This window comes from Microcaecilia unicolor, chromosome 8 (assembly GCF_901765095.1).
Source record: "Microcaecilia unicolor chromosome 8, aMicUni1.1, whole genome shotgun sequence".
In the NCBI taxonomy this organism is placed as follows: domain Eukaryota; kingdom Metazoa; phylum Chordata; class Amphibia; order Gymnophiona; family Siphonopidae; genus Microcaecilia; species Microcaecilia unicolor.
In genome coordinates, this window is record NC_044038.1 from 181,712,485 (window position 1) to 181,732,023 (window position 19,539).

Here is a 19,539-nt window from a genome sequence, read left to right on the forward strand (position 1 = left end):
AATAAAAAATAACAATACACAGAATAAATCAAATTCAAAGAGCTGGGAGGCAAAATAACAGCACAGAATGTATTTTAATTAACAACAATTAATCCAAAAGTGAAAAGGAAACATTCAAATATAAATGTAATCAGCCCAGGTATTGTTTACATTGGTCAATGTCCTTGATGTTCAGGAAGAGTAGAGTAGGCAGAAAAAGGAGGAGGACCTCTTTCCACCAAAATTAACATTGAAAAATTTGGGGAGGGGGCTATGGAGAAGACAGAGGGCTCTGTGAAATTTCCATTTTCACCAACAACATTTACAGCCCTCAAATTTGCATGTTTGCCTGCTGTCACAAACTGAGCAGAGAAGAATGAAAAAAGCAAATGGGAGCCAAAATCTTTATTTGCTATCGATGTCTGTGTTTCTCTGTTACTTCTTTGAGCAAACAATCTCATTTTCAATATGACGTCTAAATCCAACTTTGGACATTTTGCGAAAAACATAGCAAACATTGGGCGTCTTTTACTAAGGCATGCTCACGTTCTTGGTGCGAGCTAAAATTGTGGACACACTAAAGGTTAGAGACGCCCATAGGAATGCATTAGCATCTCTAACGTTTAACGCGTCCACAATTTTAGCGCGCGTCAGAAATATGAGTGCGTCTTAGTAAAAGACCCTTTTAACCATTTTCAAACCAGAAAAGAAATCCAACTTTTTGTTTCAAAAGTGGCTATTTGCTAGACATTTTTGTGTTCAGTGTGTCTATCTTTTAGGACCATTTGGAAAAACCTGTCCAAGGGAAAAATGCACAAAAACAAGCCATTGGGATGTATGGGGGAGGGGCAGCATTCTTAATGGACTGGCTACACAGACATCTTAGCAGAGCAGTGGGGCACCCTAGGGGGTGCTGCAGTGAATGTCACCTAAAAGGTCCTACGTATACATCTCACTGTTACCCCCTTATGGTGAGCCCACCAAAACCCTACTGTACCCAACTGTACACCTCTACAATAGCCCTTATGCCTGCAGGTGTCACCTATATATGGGTAGAGTAGGTTTTTGGTGGGGTTTGGAGGGCTCACACTTTCCACCATAAGTGTAACAGATAGAGTGGGATATGGGGTTGGGTCTCCTTCTGTACAGTCCACTGTACCGACCTACTTGCTGTTCTAATAGGACTGGCCATAACATCTAAAGCTGTCATAGAGGCTGGTATGTACAGTTTCTTTCACGGCTTGGTGAGGTGAGGTGAGGTGAGGTGAGGTGAGGTGAGGTGAGGGGGGGGGGGGGGTCAGTGACCACTGGGGGAGTAAGGGAGGTTTATGCCTTAAACCCTCCAGTGGTCATTTACTACTACTACTACTAATAGCATTTATATAGCGCTACCAGACGCACGCAGTGCTGAACACCTAACATAGAGAGACAGTCCCTGCTGAAAGAGCTTTAGGGCATCTTTTGGTCTCTTAGTTGTGACTGAAACATGACTAGCCAAAAAATCTTAATTTTGGCCCTATACATTTTCATTTTGTTCCATTATTGAAGAAAAGTGTCTGTCTTTTAGTGCTCCCTACACATCCCCTTGAAATTTGGACAAACTGTGGAGCAAAACGTCTAAAATCAGGGTGTCAAAAATTGCATGTAGAACATCCACCAGGAAGGATTGCCTGGCTGTAGATTATAGACATTGAGGCTGTCAGTGGTGTCTTTTCAATACATTAAACACATGTATAACATGACGCTTCATTAAAATCAACTGAAGAGTTTCTTGCTCTCTCTCCCTGGTGTACAAAAGAGGTTGTCACTTTGAAAGTACCGCAGGTCCATATGATCAGACAGAAGCAGAAAGGGCCATTGCTTTGCAAGCTGCCCCGTGAAGGAGAGTCGCACCGTGTGGTGATTAATACGACTCTTCATCAGTTCCACAAAGGGACTGGTGTTCAAAGCATCACCAGCCTGTCATTTCAAGGTCTTCCTTCTGCAAAATCTTTTGACAGAATAGCGACATAAAAGGACATAGTCAAAATGATCCAAGTATCAGCGAGTTTATTACTCTAAGATTTCTGATAACCAAATATATAAAACAGCTATGAAATTTCTCAAAGGTTTGCAATTGTAGGTCTGAAAAATACCCAGCATGCACCTCTGTTGACTGTAAATCAGAATATTTACATCAGAATGTCAAACTGAGAATTAGATCACTTACACCAGAATATTTTATTTATTTATTATATTTATATCCCGCCTTCATAGTGTTAAATACATAACATATTATACTGAAACTCAGGCCATAGACACCAGGATATCAAACTGAGAATCTCACCATAATTTCACAGACCCATATCATACACACCAGCATTTTAAACTGAGAACCATATACATTCCAGGATATTACTCTGAGAATCAACCAGATTCTACACTCAAGGATATCACAGAATCAGACTGTACATGCAAGGGTGTCACACTGAGGATAAGAATAATGCATAGAGAATGGGATTAGAGGCACTAGGAAAGTAAACTTGGTTGCTTGATTCTTCCAGAATGGGGTCTGGGCAGAAAACTTAAAGTGGGTCCCTATAACACCATTTCTTCCTAGGCAGTAGGGATCTAGGCAGAATTTCCTTCAGAAAGCGTGGGGGGGGGGGAGGGGGTGGCAATGTGTCAAAATTGAGGAGCAGAGTGTATTGGGAAGTGGGTTACATATGAGGTATGGGGGTGCTTAAGACAGTAAGAAGTGTGGGACATGTGTACTGGGTATCCAAGAGAAAAGAAAGATGGATGTTGAGGAGGCCTGGTAGAGGAACGTTTCTGAGATGGTGACTTCACTAGGAGTAGGGCAGAAGCAGTCTCTGAGGAGGATCTGAAGGGACGGTGTCGGGTTGCAGTGGAGGATTCCGAGGTGAGTCTACAGGGAAGTCTGGGAGAGGAACAGATGTGGCCATGTGTAGGTGTCTGGTGTAGGTCTGCTGAGATGGGTGTTAGTCCTTGAGTGTGATTCGTTAAGCTTTTCTTTCCTGGATCTTGCTGCCCCTCTTTAGACCTTGGGCTAGTCTTGAATCTGTGAATTAGGAAATCAAGCAGCTTGCCTTGACCATTAGGTAGAGTCTGATGTAACAAACAGAGACTTCCAAATGACCAGTTTCAATGAAAGGTCTTTCTGAATGTGCATAATGTTACACCCTCTTTACCATATGTGGTTCCAGTACTCTGTGAAGTTAGCATGTGAAAACAACATATGGGCCAGAGTATTCATCTCAATCATGCAAAATCAACAGTATTTTGAGCAGCTCTTGAAATTTTGGCAAGTATACATGGGGTCCAGGAAGCAAACAGAGATATGCAAATAGTCTTCTCTCAAAACTGAGCCCACTTATGTTCACTTAATACATCATTTAATCTCTGGTGAATAAAGCAAGTACCAGCCAAGAGAAGTGGGAAGAATGTTTCTGCTGACCTAGAGCAAGTACCTAGCAATTAGCCTCTTCTCTTTCACCTCAGCTGTAAACAAACCTTCATTGAAAAGGATCATCACAAAAGGAGGCAGATTATGTTTACAATGAAAGGAGGCAACTCAACAGAAAATACAAAAACAATTTTTTTTCCTTCTCCACAGTTGTGACATTATTGAAATTCTGGGATCACACTCTGTCATTAGTACTTTCCAGTCAGCTCTCTGAGATCCCCTGGGGTGGAGGTAGATGATGGGCCAGAGTTGTGTTGAAAAGATTTGGGAATTTTGCCAGAAATCTGTAGATTTTCTTTTCTGGCAACTCAGTTCCACGAGCTGGACTCTCCAAGCTGCAAATACTGAATTCCAGCACAATTATTTCTGATCTGAAGAAGAAGGGTTACCTTTGAAAGCTACCTCACTTTGAGTATTGTGTTCAATTCTGGTCACCGTATCTCATAAAAGATATAACGGAATTAGAAAATGTTCAAAGAAGAGCAACCAAAATGATAAAAGGGTATGGACCTGCTCCCATATGAGGAAAGACTAAAGAGGTTAAAGCTCTTCAGCTTGGAAAAGAGATGGCTGATGGGGGATATAATTGAGGTCTATAAAATCCTGAGTGGTGTAGAACGGGTAGAAGTGAATCGATTTTTCACTCTTTCAAAAAGTACAAAGACCAGGGGACACTCAATGAAATTACATGGAAATACTTTTAAAACAGGAGGAAATATTTTTTCATTCAAAGAATAGTTATGCTCTGAAAATCATTGCTAGAGGATTTGGTAACAGCTATTAGCATATCTGGGATTAAAAAAGGTTTGGACAAGTTCCTGGAGGAAAAGTCCATAGTCTATTATTGAGATAGACATGGGGAAGCCACTGGCTGCCTTGGGATCGGTAGCATGGAATGTTGTTACTCTTTAGGATTCTGCATGGAATCTTGTCCCTCTTTAGAATTTCAGAATCTTGCTGTTCTTTGGGGTTCTACATGGAATGTTGCCACGATTTGGGTTTCTGCCAGGTACTTGTGACCTGGATTGGCCACTGTTGGAAGCAGGATACTGAGCTAGATGGACCATTGGTCTGACCCCGTAGGGCTATTCTTATGTCCTTATGAAAAATGTTTTAAGTTAGTTGAATAAAAAAAGATAAGATATCATCTTATTTTCTTTTTTATGTTTTGATTTATTTCTATTTATTACCAGCAAAATGCAGAATGCAGGGACTGAATATGCAAATACCACACTAGCCAGTAGTTTCCCTGCAATGACCCAGAGGAGCTCAGCAGAAGTTTTCCAAGTACAGCTGCCCATAGTGGTTGTGTGTGTGTTTATTAAAGGGCTACATTACTTTATTTACTTATTTAGATTTTGCTCTCACCTTTTTCAGTAGTAGCTGTTACTCTATCTTGTCTGTCTGTATGCTCCATTGCCACTTATACTCTATCAAGATGTTTTATTGTGTATTGTGTTGACGTTGTAAGTAGCATGCTATGACACAATATGTGCTGTTATTTGAATATTTTAACTCCTGTAATTGTTTATTGCCTATGTCTGTCTTATTCTTCCTGTACATTGTCTTTGGTGAATTTCTTCAAAAAGGTGGTATATATCTGAAATGAATAAATAAATAAATAATAACTTCTCAACACAATTTCTAGACTTTATGATCCAAACTTACCACCCACGTTTTTTTTACAAAGTTGCTCAGTAATGCAGACACAACCCATCTTTGAACGGGTTGTGTTGGCATTACCATGCCAGCAGCTGCTAGTGCAGCTTTCTAAAATGGGGGGGGGGGGGGGGGGGGTTAGCTTTTCCTGTTAACAGAGGTAAGTCTCAGAACTTGCAGTACTGTATCTGGGATGGCCAATAGTGATGGGTATCTAATTAGAATATCAATAGAAGAAGGTTCCTAAAACAGAGCCTTAAAGGAAAAGTGATGTGGCTAGTGGTTTAGAGGTTTTTGGAGCCAGAAAGAGAAAGAGATGATTTCTCCCCCCTACCCCAGCCCCACATGGGAAGAATCGGCAATGACATATACAAAAACATATACAAAAACATGGACTGATGAGACAAAGTCAGCACGGATTTAGTGAAGGGAAGTCTTGCCTCACCAATCTAATGCATTTTTTTGAGGGGGTAAGCAAACATGTGGACAATGGGGAGCCGGTTGATATTGTATATCTGGATTTTCAGAAGGCGTTTGACAAAGTGCCGCACGAAAGACTCCTGAAGAAATTGCAGAGTCATGGAATCGGAGGTAGGGTATTATTATGGATTAAGAAATGGTTGAAAGATAGGAAACAGAGAGTAGGATTGCGTGGCCAGTATTCTCAGTGGAGGAGGGTAGTTAGTGGGGTCCCGCAGGGGTCTGTGCTGGGTCCATTGCTTTTTAATGTATTTATAAATGACCTAGAGATGGGAATAACTAGTGAGGTAATTAAATTCGCCGATGACACAAAATTATTCAGGGTCGTCAAGTCGCAGGAGGAATGTGAACGATTACAGGAGGACCTTGCGAGACTGGGAGAATGGGCGTGCAAGTGGCAGATGAAGTTCAATGTTGACAAGTGCAAAGTGATGCATGTGGGTAAGAGGAACCCGAATTATAGCTACGTCTTGCAAGGTTCCGCGTTAGGAGTTACGGATCAAGAAAGGGATCTGGGTGTCGTCGTCGATGATACGCTGAAACCTTCTGCTCAGTGTGCTGCTGCGGCTAGGAAAGCGAATAGAATGTTGGGTGTTATTAGGAAGGGTATGGAGTCCAGGTGTGCGGATGTTATAATGCCATTGTATCGCTCCATGGTGCGACCGCACCTGGAGTATTGTGTTCAGTACTGGTCTCCGTATCTCAAAAAAGATATAGTAGAATTGGAAAAGGTACAGCGAAGGGCGACGAAAATGATAGTGGGGATGGGACTACTTTCCTATGAAGAGAGGCTGAGAAGGCTAGGGCTTTTCAGCTTGGAGAAGAGACGGCTGAGGGGAGATATGATAGAAGTGTATAAAATAATGAGTGGAATGGATCGGGTGGATGTGAAGCGACTGTTCACGCTATCCAAAAATACTAGGACTAGAGGGCATGAGTTGAAGCTACAGTGTGGTAAATTTAAAACGAATCGGAGAAAATTTTTCTTCACCCAACGTGTAATTAGACTCTGGAATTCGTTGCCGGAGAACGTGGTACGGGCGGTTAGCTTGACGGAGTTTAAAAAGGGGTTAGATAGATTCCTAAAGGACAAGTCCATAGACCGCTATTAAATGGACTTGGAAAAATTCCGCATTTTTAGGTATAACTTGTCTGGAATGTTTTTACGTTTGGGGAGCGTGCCAGGTGCCCTTGACCTGGATTGGCCACTGTCGGTGACAGGATGCTGGGCTAGATGGACCTTTGGTCTTTCCCAGTATGGCACTACTTATGTACTTATGTAAACTGAAATGTCATGATGTTTTGTATTTATTTTTTACAGCACATTCCCAATGAATTTGAAATCAATAATCCTTACGGATCGGATGAAATTCACTGGTTTAGATTCAAGTTTAGATTCAAAAGTGCCATTCAAGCATTGAACAGTAGGTGGCACTGTTGCTTCAGGTTCTCCTGAACACCTAATGGGAACTGAGTAGGCAAGTACTTTAGTCAAATAGCAACAATGTATCCAGCTCATATTGGTATCAATCCCAAGTGATTACTCTGTGAATTGCGTGGAGAGAGAGAAATGCAGTTGAAGACCAAGAAAATGTGACAGAAAGATACAGAAATATTTCCCATTCTCTAGATCAAAAATAATTTCCAAACACACCTGGATAAGTTGCCTATATATCTTATAAAGTCCAGAGGGAAGCTGTCTTTGGCATAATGCTAGTTCTACGCAAGCTTCCTGTAAGACACCGAGGAACATATTGCACATACCTTGGCTTTGGAGTTAGGTTAATTCCTTTCATGGCATGGGCAAAACTAACAGCGTCTAGTTTGTCTTGGTTTAAGACTCACGAAACACCTAAACCTGTGCTAGAACCAGCAGCCATTTTGGTCTGTAGACAAAACATCTGGTTATGATATAGGAGCTTTGATGTGCAAAACTAAACCCATTTGGAGAAACTGCCACAGACTCACAGATCAGCTTTAAAGCTTTTTTACCACATGGAGGGGCATAATCGAACGGGCGCCCAAGTTTTGCTGAGGGACGTCCCCGCAAAGGGGCAGGGAAACCCGTGTTATCGGCGGCCATCTTTCGTTTTGATAATACGGTCGGGGATGCCCAAATCTCAACATTTAGGTCGACCTTAGAGATGGTCATCCACGATTTTCGACAATAATGGAAACCGAGAACGCCCATCTCACAAACGACCAAATCCAAGCCCTTTGGTCGTGGGAGGAGCCAGCATTCGTAGTGCACTTGTCCCCCTGAGATGCCAGGACACCAACTGGGCAACCTAGGGGGCACTGCAGTGGACTTCAGAAAAAGCTCCCAGGTGCATAGCTCCCTTACCTTGTGTGCTGAGCCCCCCAAAACCCATTCCCCACAACTGTACACCACTACCATAGCCCTTAGGGATGAAGGGGAGCACCTAGATGTGGGTACAGTGGGTTTGTGGTGGGTTTTGGAGGGCTCACATTTACCACCACAAGTTTAACAAGTAGGGGGGTGGGCCTGGGTCCGCCTGCCTGAAGTGCACTACTGTACCCACTAAAACTGCTCCAGGTACCTGCATACTGCTGTCATGGAGCTGGGTATGATATTTGAGGCTGGCACAGAGGCTGGCAAAAAATATTTTTAAAGGTTTTTTTTAGGGTGGGAGGGGGTTAGTGACCACTAGGGGAGTAAAGGGAGGTCAGCCCTGATTTCCTTCAGTGGTCATCTGGTCATTTAGGGCACACTTTTGTGGCTTGGTCGTAAAAAAAAAAAGGAACAAGTAAAGTCGGCCAAGTGTTCATCAGGGACGCCCTTCTTTTTTCCATTATCGGCCGAGGACTCCCATGTGTTAAGCATGCCCCAGTCCCACCTTCGCTGTGCATCCAACACACCCCCATCAACTTTGGTCATCTCCGCGATGGAAAGCAGTTGAGGACGCCCAAAATTGGCTTTCGATTATGCCAATTTGGGCGACCCTGGGAGGACGCCCACCTCCCGATTTGTATCAAAAGATGGGCGCCCTTCTCTTTCGAAAATAAGCCTGAAAGTCTCCCTGACTCATTCTGAGTCAGACCAAGGTCCATCAAGCCCAGCATCATGTCTCCAACAGAGGCTAGTTCTGATCCAAGTACTCAGCACGTCCCAACAGAGTAGATCAATTTCTTGTACACAAGGCAAAGCATTGTTTGTTCTTTGAAGTGAGGTATATCAGTACATAAGTATTGCTGTACTGCAACAGACCAAAGGTCCATCAGTCCCAGCATCCTGTTTCCAACAGTGGCCAATCCAGGTCACAAGTACCTGGCAAGATCCTGAAAAAGTTCAATACATTTTATGCTGCTTATCCCAGAAATACCCTGTTTCCCCGAAAATAAGACAGTGTCTTATATTAATTTTTGCTCCCAAAGATGCGCTAGGTCTTGTCTTATTTTTTCATGAAGAAGAATTCACATTTATTGTTGAACAAAAATATTAACATTGTCTGTTTTTGCTCAGGGGTGTGGCATTGCAACTTAGGCTCTCCTCCTTTTTTTTTTCTTTTCTTTTAACGTCTTTCAACACCACCTCCAACCAGTCCTGCTTGTTTCGAAGCTCCGCCCACACCCCTCCCACGGAGTTGCAGATTCTGTTTGCAATCTGAACTATTTGGGGAAGTCATTCCAAAGATTGGATGCTTAACCACAAGAGACTGTGTGGCCTGACTGAGGTAGGATGGTCAAAAGCTTTCCACTAACTCAGGGATCTCAAAGAGTGGGTGAGGATAATCCATGAAGCTGGTTTTCCACATGCCTTGCCTCCAACCTTGGGACCTTTACATAAGAACATAAGAGTAGCCGTGGAGGGGCATAATCGAACGGAAACGCCTATCACCATGGGCGTTTATCTCCGAGAACGGGTCCGTGAAGGGGCGGGCCGAACCGTATTTTTGAAAAATGGACGTTTTTGAGCTGGGCGTTTGTTTTTTTTAGTGATAATGGAAACTAAAAACACCCAGCTCAAAAACATCCTAATCCGAGCCATTTGGTCATGGGAGGGGCCAGGATTGGTAGTACACTGGCCCCCCTGATATGTCAGGACACCAACTGGGCACCCAAGATCATAAATGCACTAATTAATGCAAAAGAAAAAAAAGAAGATATAAAAGCAAATGGGTACTGTCTGATAAGACCAATGCTTCTTCCTTGGGCTGGCAGCAGTGATAAGTTTCAGGTCTGGATCTCTGCCCTCCTCCCTTGATCATTCATAAGTACTGCAAGCTCAGACCAGCAGCTACCATGTTTTTCCTTGGGCATAAGGTTAACAGCAGGGCTTGGATGTAAAGCGAAAAAAAAGAAGGAAAAAAGAAAGCATTGGCACCCAACTGAGTGTGTGCTGGAATGTTATTCTGTGTATAAATATTGACTTCACGAACATTTCTGTGCATAATGTATTTGAAATGCCAATAGTTATGTACAGAATAACATTCTAGCGCGTATGCAGACATATGTTTCTGCTCTGATCTGTGCACAGAACCATCACCTCCCCTGTTCTGTCTTAAAAAATTGCAGGTAGTGTTATACTTGCAGCAAAAGGAAGAAACAGGCATTCAACCCTCACAAATAGTACTGCAGAAGAACCAACTAATCCTTCTACGCCTCCTCAGAGCTGGTGTTCAACTTGGAGAAGGGTAGACAGAGGGGTTACCCAGGGGTCTGTGCTGGGACCGCTGCTTTTAAACATATTTATAAATGATCTAGAGATGGGAATAACTAGTAAGGTAATTAAATTTGCTGATGAAACCAAGTTATTCAAAGTTGTTAAATCACAAGAGGATTGTGAAAAATTTCAAGAGGACCTTACGAGACTGGCAGACTGGGCATCCAAATGATGTTTAATGTCAGCAAATGCAAAGTGATGTATGTGAGAAAGAGGAACCCAAACTATAGCTACCTAATGCAAGGTTCCGCATTAGGAGTCACCGACCAGGAAAGGGATCTAAGTGTCATCGTTGATGGTACATTGAAACCCTCTGCTCAGTGTGCAGCGGCAGATAAGAAAGCAAATAGAATTTTAGGTATTATTAGGAAAGGAATGGAAAACAAAAATGAGGACATTATAATGCCTTTGTATAACTCCATGGTGCAACCACAGCTCGAATACTGTCTGCAATTCTGGTCATGAGGAAAGGCTGAAATGGCTTGGGCTATTTAGCTTGGAGAAAACACGGCTGAAGTGAGATGTTATAGAGGTCTATAAAATACTGAGTGGAGTGGAATGGGTAGACATGAATCGCTTGTTTACTCTTTCCAAAAATACTAGGACTAAGGGGCACGCAATGAAGCTACAAAGTAACAAATTTAAAATTAATGGGAGAAACCTTTTGTTCACTCAACGTGTAATTAAACTCTGGAATTTGTTGTCAGAGAATGTAGTAAAAACAGTTAGTTTAGCGGGGCTTAAAAACGTTTATCTAACTTCCTAAAAGAAAAGTCCATAAGCCATTATTAAGATGGACTTCAGGAAAATCCACTGCTTATTTCTAGAATAAGCAGCATAAAATGTATTGAACTTTATTGGGATCATGCAAGGTATTTGTGACCTGGATTGGCCACTGTTAGAAACAGGATGCTGGGCTTGATGGACCTTTGGTTTGTCCCAGTATGGCAACACATGTACTTATGACCAACCCTGCCGAACACTTGGAGGGATTCAATCATATGTTGGGTCACTTCATCATATCACGACTCTCATCTTTTTGCCGCAATTCTTATGTTGGTCCCGTAAAGCCACGTGATCAGGCCTACTGCCCACCCTGCCCACCCTAGCAGATTGTGTGCAGGGTTTCTGTTTATCAGGAGAGAAAGGAAAAACAGCAGTGGGGTTGTCAGAAAATACCAGCTTCAGTATTTCAGATTTCACACAATTTTCTCGTACACATAGGAAGCAATTAATAAAGAGGTTTTCTTTTTTCCATTTTCTTTCTGTAGAAAAAAAACACCTTTAATAAATTAGGTTCTTCATCTGAACTTTTTGCCTGATGTTGAGGCAGGAGTAGGATGCAGAGCAGAAGCATTTCTAGACAAAAAGCATGCAGAGAACTCCACCAGTTCATGGACTTCTGGTCTTGCTTCTGTGTGTAGACGATGCTGTGTGAATACTTTTGCTCCATGGTGTCTGTTCAGTCTATGTGTATGTACAGCATGTACGCACAGAACATTAGTGGGCAAGTCATATATAGTCATTATTTAACATACTTCATTTTTCATGCTTAAAACAAGGTACAGAGAACCAAATTTCAATTCAATTCAAATTTGGTCTTATGCACTCCTAAAATCCCCTTTTCAGGGTTCAATGTGGTTTACATCGATAGTTTACATAGAATGGAATTTAAATAAAAAGCTATGACAACATTATCGATTGATTCGACAGAGACACAAAGCAATATGTTTTGCACAAAATGCTAACAAAAGATCAAAAATATTAAAGAATTCTAAGCAACAGTAGTATAAACCAAATATAAAGTGCCCTGTTCGCCCCAAAATAGTCTTCCTAACTGTAAGCAACAAATAAATGGTGCATTGTATATAAAATGAAAAATAACAGCAAGATTACACTTAATCCTGACTGAAAAGCCAAATCTAAGTTAGCTATGGAAAGATGAGAGTTCTGTTTGCAATCTGAACTATTTGGGGAAGTCATTACAAAGATTGGATGCTTAACCACAAGAGACTGTGTGGCCTGACTGAGGTAGGATGGTCAAAAGCTTTCCACTAACTCAGGGATCTCAAAGAGTGGGTGAGGATAATCCATGAAGCTGGTTTTCCACATGCCTTGCCTCCAACCTTGGGACCTTTACATAAGAACATAAGAGTAGCCGTGGAGGGGCATAATCGAACGGAAACGCCTATCACCATGGGCGTTTATCTCCGAGAACGGGTCCGTGAAGGGGCGGGCCGAACCGTATTTTTGAAAAATGGACGTTTTTGAGCTGGGCGTTTGTTTTTTTTTAGTGATAATGGAAACTAAAAACACCCAGCTCAAAAACATCCTAATCCGAGCCATTTGGTCATGGGAGGGGCCAGGCTTGGTAGTACACTGGCCCCCCTGATATGTCAGGACACCAACTGGGCACCCAAGATCAGTGCGGTGGACTTCAGAAAAAACTCCCACATGCATAGCTCCCTTACCACGGGTGCTGAGCTCCCAACCCCCCTCCCCCAAAACCCACTACCCACAAATGTACAACACTACCATAGCTCTTAGGGGTGAAGGGGGCACCTACATGTGGGTACAGTGGGTTTTGGAGGCCTCCCATTTACCAGCACAAGTGTTACAGGTGGGGGGGGATGGGCCTGGGGTCACCTGGCTGAAGTGCACTGCGGTACCCACTAAAAGTGCTCCAGGGACCTGCATACACGCAGGCCTCTAGGACTGGTTGCTGCTATATAACATTGGCACACCAGTTGACACCTGAAGACTAATCTCTCCGAAAATGTCCTTTATTGGAATAACCGCGTTTACTCACAGTTAACTGCAGATCAGAGGTTGTGCCCCATTGGCAACGAGTCTCCCTGATACTGAGATGAGCAGTAGGTCAGAGCTGGCAGAATGCTGTACAATGCTCTCTTTCAGCCACATTCAAGGGAAGAACTAAGTTGTCTAACGTGGCTAACACAGGAAAGGAAACTAAAACTGGCTTACAAAAATGGCCACTACAACAGGAAACACAACAGGGCACACTCTGACCCAGTAGGCAGGGGGAAAAGCACCATGGGAGAAGAGCCTACCAACTACCAACATCGTGAGACTGTAACACAAGCTAATGAAATCACGGAGCCCAATACCCTTCACCCACCACAATGCAATGCTGATGTGACCCTGTACTGCACCCGAGAGCCACATCTGACCCAGGGAAAGGCTGTGACAGGATCGAACACATTCTGCTGTCATGGAGGTGGGTACGGCATTTGAGGCTGGCATACAGGCTGGAAAAAAAGTTTTTAAAGTGGTCATCTGGGCAGTTGGAGCACTTTTTTGGGACTTGTTCATGAAAAAAAAGGGTCCCAAAAAAGTGACCCAAAATCGCGGTAAAAACGCCTTTTTTTTCGATTATCAGCTAAAGACGCCCATCTCTCCTCGGCTGATAACCACACCCCAGTTCCGCCTCCACCACGCCTCCGACACGCCCCTGTCAACTTTATTCGTTTCTGCGATGGAGTGCAGTTGGAAACGCCAAAAATCGGCTTTCGATTATACCGTTTTGGGCGCCTTTGCGAGACAAACGTCTATCTCCCGATTTAGGTCGCACTATAGGCGTTTTTCTCTTTCGAAAATAAGCTGGATATTGGGTCAGATAATGGTCCATCTAAACCCAGTATCCTGTTTCCAACAGTGGCCAAGCCAGGTCACAAGTACCTGGCAGAAACCCAAATAGTATCAAGGGCCAATCCGTGGTTTCTCCCATATCTATCTCAATAGCAGACTATGAACTTTTCTTCCAGGAACTTGTCCAAACCTTTTTAAAACTTTGAACATCCAGCATAAATGTAAAAACGTCAGTTGCCAGTGTAACTGTTTTAGGAAAAGGAATGTATGAGATCCTTTATGCCACACCGAGTCAAGACCTTGCTGCCACATTCTGAATCCACTTCAAATGTCTGTGGTATATTTACTTCCATAATGCAGTGCAAAGTGTTGAGTTGGTGCAGGTCTATAAATTATCTGAGTGTTTATACAGTGAATGTGTGAGAGGGTATGAATGCAAGGTATATATTTGAATAGTCAGTCATGTGTGTCCAGTGTACCTTAATATTGGTTTCTATTTGTATATATTTTAATTATATTGAATCAGCTATGCTGTTATGAGTAAAGTTCAATTGTTATTTATTTCACAATATTTGCTATAACCACCTTATGGATTTATATCAAGTCAGGTACAAGGTGAAGCCATATAATAGTAAGGACAGGAATAGCCTAATGGTGAGAGTACGTACCTGATAACTTCAGAAGCCAGGGTTCAAATCCCACAGCTACTCTTTGTAATCCTGGTCATCACTTGACACCCTCCCCCACCCCATTACCTCAGGACTGGTGATACAAGCCTAGATTGTGAGCCCTTGATATACAGAAATACACATGTACCTGAATGTAACTCTCCTGAAGCTACTACTGAAAATATGGAGGCTAAATTCAAATAAAATTGAATGTATAGAAGGATGTTTAGCCCTATTAAACTTTAAGTGACCGTGGGGATGTAAATATGTTACATTGCATAGTGAACATGTCTACAGTATATAAACTCAAGTTTTGCCAACAATGAGTATGAGATACATGAATACAATTGTAACATGGTCATCTTAACAGCAGAAGCGAGCGACCACCAGGGCCCTAGCGACGACACTACGTGGCAGCTTCATCAGGAAGGCGGTGCACTCCGGAGGTGCAAGACCGGAGTGGTGGAGGTGCCCAGAGACGGACCCGTGCCACAGAGCGCTCTGCCTTGCATCCACCTGGCGAGATTTCACACTCTCCAGCCTCCCAGCCCTGAGCTGCCTCCGCCTGAGTGACCATTGCCATTGTCTCTCCCAGACTCTACCTCCAACCAGTAGCACAGCGCCCAGAATTATGGAGTCTCTACACCCTAGGTCAACACTCCTGGACATCTGACTGTGAGTAAACTATCTATCTCTACTCACCAAAGGAAATCTCATATAAGTACAAGACCCAGATGTGTTCTGGTGTGCCAATACCTCCTCCCTTGATACCGACTCTCCACAGTGGAAGCAACTAGCTGATAAAATCATTTTAAACAGACTCTGCACAGCAGAAGCAACCAGCTGATAGAGCCATTTTAAATAGGAAACCCACCCTAGGACTATTCCCCTCCTCCCTACTGAACACGGCCCACTAGCAGCCCAAACCGAACTGATACCAAAATGAATACAGTCAAATTACTCCTAGCATTTTACTCCTTATCACTGATTCATCTAACACTATCCATCCCACTCGCAGAAAACAATATCATATCTATCTTACAGAATCATCAAAGACTGATCCGACACTCCACACCTCACCAAACTGACAATTACCAAAATAAAGGAAGAATACCTACATGCGGACAACATCAACAAAACGGAAAGAAAGGTCATAACAAACACACACTAACTAAGAAACAACAACTAACAAAAATCCATACAACACCAAACATAGAAGCCCCATACCAAAAAATTCAAGTGGGCTACATTAACGCCAGATCTGTAGTAAACAAAACAACAACAGTAACAGATTGGATCACGTCAGACAACCTCGATCTAATTTTCATCAATGAAACCTGGATCCACGATCAAAAGGATCCCATAATCCTTGACCTATGCCCTCCAGGATACAAAATCACTCACTGGACCAGAAAGGAAAATAGAGGCGGAGGTATAGCACTAATCTACTGCTCCCACTTCACCAATGAAACCACCACCGAGTCCATAACAACCCAACTTGAAATTGCCTCAATCAGAATCCACAACAAATCCCTGCTCAATCATCTGAACTGCATCTTGTTTTACAGACCACCCGGTAATTGGAACGAAAGTCAGTCTATTTTCACAGACTTCATCTCAAACACTTGTGTAACCAACTCCAACATACTAATACTAGGTGACATAAACCTTCACCTAGAAGACCCAAACTCCACCACTGCATGAGAATGTAAGGAATTCCTCCACAAATGCGATCTCAAATGGCCACACATGCAAGCTACCCACGTCAAAGGGCACACACTGGACCTCTTCTCACACAAATTGTCCACAGACCACAACCTAATAATAACAGATATCAAATGGACAGAAACACCTTGGACCAATCACTACAAACTAAACCTATCCCTAAACTGGCGGAAGAAGGGATCATACCGTAAACAAGAACATACAACCTATAGCACAAAAGGCCAAATAGACCCAAAAGCATTCTGGCAACAGATATATGACAACGAATGGACAGCATGAATGGACTCCATACACTACCTCTCTGACTGGGACGAAAGATGCAGAAGCGTACTAGACGAAATAGCACCCTTAAGAACAAGAATATCAAGAAGACAAAACTCGATACCATGGTTCAATGACGAAGTGAAAAAACTCAAAACACAATCCAGGAAACTCGAACGAGCATGGAAAAAAATGAAAGATGAACACACACTCAATGCATGGAAACAAATACAAAGAAAATACAAATATGCAATAAGACAGGCCAAAAGGTCTTATTACAAAACTAAAATAAGACCGGACTACAAAGACCTGAAGAAACTATTCCAACTCGTAAATAAGCTACTCAACACCACCCCAGTCACCACAACCAACACAGACATCCCATTCGCAGACGAACTTGCTAGATACTTCAATGAAAAAATAATAAAGCTACGCAATACACATCCTCAGCACAACACCGACATCGAAAACTTCATCAATGGCCTGGACCCAACTTTTGGCGAATACCCAGCAGACCGAACCTGATCAAACTTTGCTCTCCTCACCGCTGAATCAGTTACCCAAGCGACTCATAGGTTCTCCAATACCCACTGCAAATTGGACACCTGCCCCAGCCATCTACTTAAATCCGCCCCCGACCGCTTCATAGCAGACCTCACATCCCACCTAAACTACATACTCCAACATCCTACTCATCCCAATTCCAAAAGACACCAAGAAAAAAAACAAATGAACTCACCAACTACCGCCCAGTTGCATCTATCCCACTAGCAGTCAAACTGAAGGAGAGCATGGTGGCTAAACAGCTTACTGACTACATGGACAAGTTCCCAATACTACATGAATCACAATCAGGATTTCACCCCCTCCATAGTACCAACACTGTGCTAGTCACTCTCCTGGCCAAATTCAAGCTGGAAATAGCTACAGGTAAAAGCATACTTATTCTCCAATTTGACATATCGAGCGCATTTGACATGGTAAACCACAACATACTACTAAGACTCCTAGACTATTTCGGGATTGGTGGAAATATACTTAGCTGGATCAAGGGTTTTCTAACCACCAGAACATACCAAGTGAAATCAAATTCAAACACATCACCACCGTGGAAAGCAGACTGCGGAGTACCTCAAGGATCACCACTATCACCAATACTTTTCAACATAATGATGATCCCACTGGCCAAGTCCTTATCCAATCTGACAGAAATCACCAATGAAAGCTTGGTTTGAACACCATGCACTCATGGGCAAATTCATTTCAACTGAAACTGAACACTGAAAACACACACTGCCTCATCCTCTCATCTCAACACAATACGTACAAACCCACAACCATAAACACCCCAGACCACACCCTCCCTATCTCAGATAGCCTGAAAATACTCGGCATTACAATCGACCGCAACCTCACACTTGAGAGCCAAGTGAACTCCACAACAAAGAAAATGTTCCACTCAATGTGGAAACTTAAACGCGTAAAACCTTTCTTCCTGAGGGAAATATTTCATAACCTAATACAATCAATGGTACTAAGCATAGGCGCCCGGTATAAGAGGCTTGGGGAGGCTACAGCCACAAGTTACAAACAGCAGCAGGATGGCTCTTGGATCCGCAGTTTCTCCTTCTCCGACCATCGCCGTCTTTGTTCTTTTCCGTTCTTGCTGCTTGCGCCCCGCCACGGTTTCTCCTCTTTCCCTCCCCTGCACCAACGTGCCACTCTCACACTCACTTCAGCTTTCAGGGATGCGCTGCATGATTGAGTCCTGCTGAGTGCTCCTGAGTCCCGCCTTAATTGCTAGCGGTACTGTAGTGAATAGCGATCATCGTCATCTGCTTCGCCTCAGCCAGTCAGAGCCAGCCTTCCCTACCAGGGCTCCCAACCCGTCATGATGCAACTTCCTGCAAAGGCGGGAACACACGGGCAGGGCCATTACTGAGTAGGGAAGGCTCAAGGCTGGCTAAGAATGGCTGTCTGAGGTGTTCCCACTTCCTTCCCAAACCAGAAAAGGAAATTGTGGCACGATTTCAGGAGAGGTAGGTGCTGACTCTGAAGGAGCTCATTGTTGTGAATACTAATCCACCCAGTGTGGCTGTTGAGCTTGAATACTAGTGTTCCCAGACCTAAATTGTGGCATGCTGCACATTGGATTTCAGGAGAGGTGCTGACTCTGAGGTAGGTTTTATATTATAAGTCAAAATAAAAAATAAATATTTTGTTTCATGCAGATCACTTTTGTTTAAACATAACTAAATGGGCTCTAAGCCCCTAATGCTTTTGGTTTTCTTATATTTTGTTTGTGATGACTTATACTGTGCCAAAATTGAAATTTGAAAATTATCTCTATCTGGTCGTTAATAAAAGGAGCTCATTGTGAATACTATCCACCCTAAAAGGATGTTTTGTGGCCGTTCATGAGAATTGTGATATGATCCCTTGTCATTGGAGCCGACTCTGTGGGTGCTGTGGGTGCTTGAGCACCCCCAGTATTGAGAAAATTCCTTGTATGTGTCCAGGGAGGAGTTATTTTCATTGGGCTTAGCACCCCCAATAATTTTGAAAAGTTGGCTCCTATGTCCCTTGTTTCATATTGTTGACGGTCTGTGATGTTGTCCGTTTGGGTGGTATATTGGTGTATTAGGGTCTGCCCAGTGTAATATTTATGGTACAATAAGGTTCTGAGTGTGTTTTTGCACAAAGTTGTGCATAGTGTTTTCCAGTTGAGTGATTGTGGTTAGTATATGCTTTGAGCAACCACTTTATTCTTTGACATATGATACATATCTAATATCTAAATTTAATAAAAGGTATTAATTGTGACTATTGTATTTTTACCTTTTTTTTCTGTGTGTTAGACAATTATGAATGTAAGCTCCGCCCCTGACCCCGCCCCCTTTAGCCTCCCCAAACAGTTGGGCCACCGACCGCCTATGGTACTAAGCCATGCAGACTACTACAACAGAATCTATGTAGGATGTAAAGAACAACTCACAAAGAAACTCCAG

The 19,539-nt window shown here is 42.9% G+C and overlaps 1 long non-coding RNA gene across 1 annotated transcript; it reads left to right on the forward strand.

The window, feature by feature from the left end:
• Positions 1-1,548: 1,548 nt before the first annotated feature.
• Positions 1,549-18,941, forward strand: LOC115476927. The gene is made up of 3 exons (XR_003943236.1): positions 1,549-1,623; positions 17,757-17,760; positions 18,931-18,941. It is a non-coding gene; the product is annotated as an uncharacterized LOC115476927 (long non-coding RNA).
• Positions 18,942-19,539: the final 598 nt, after the last annotated feature.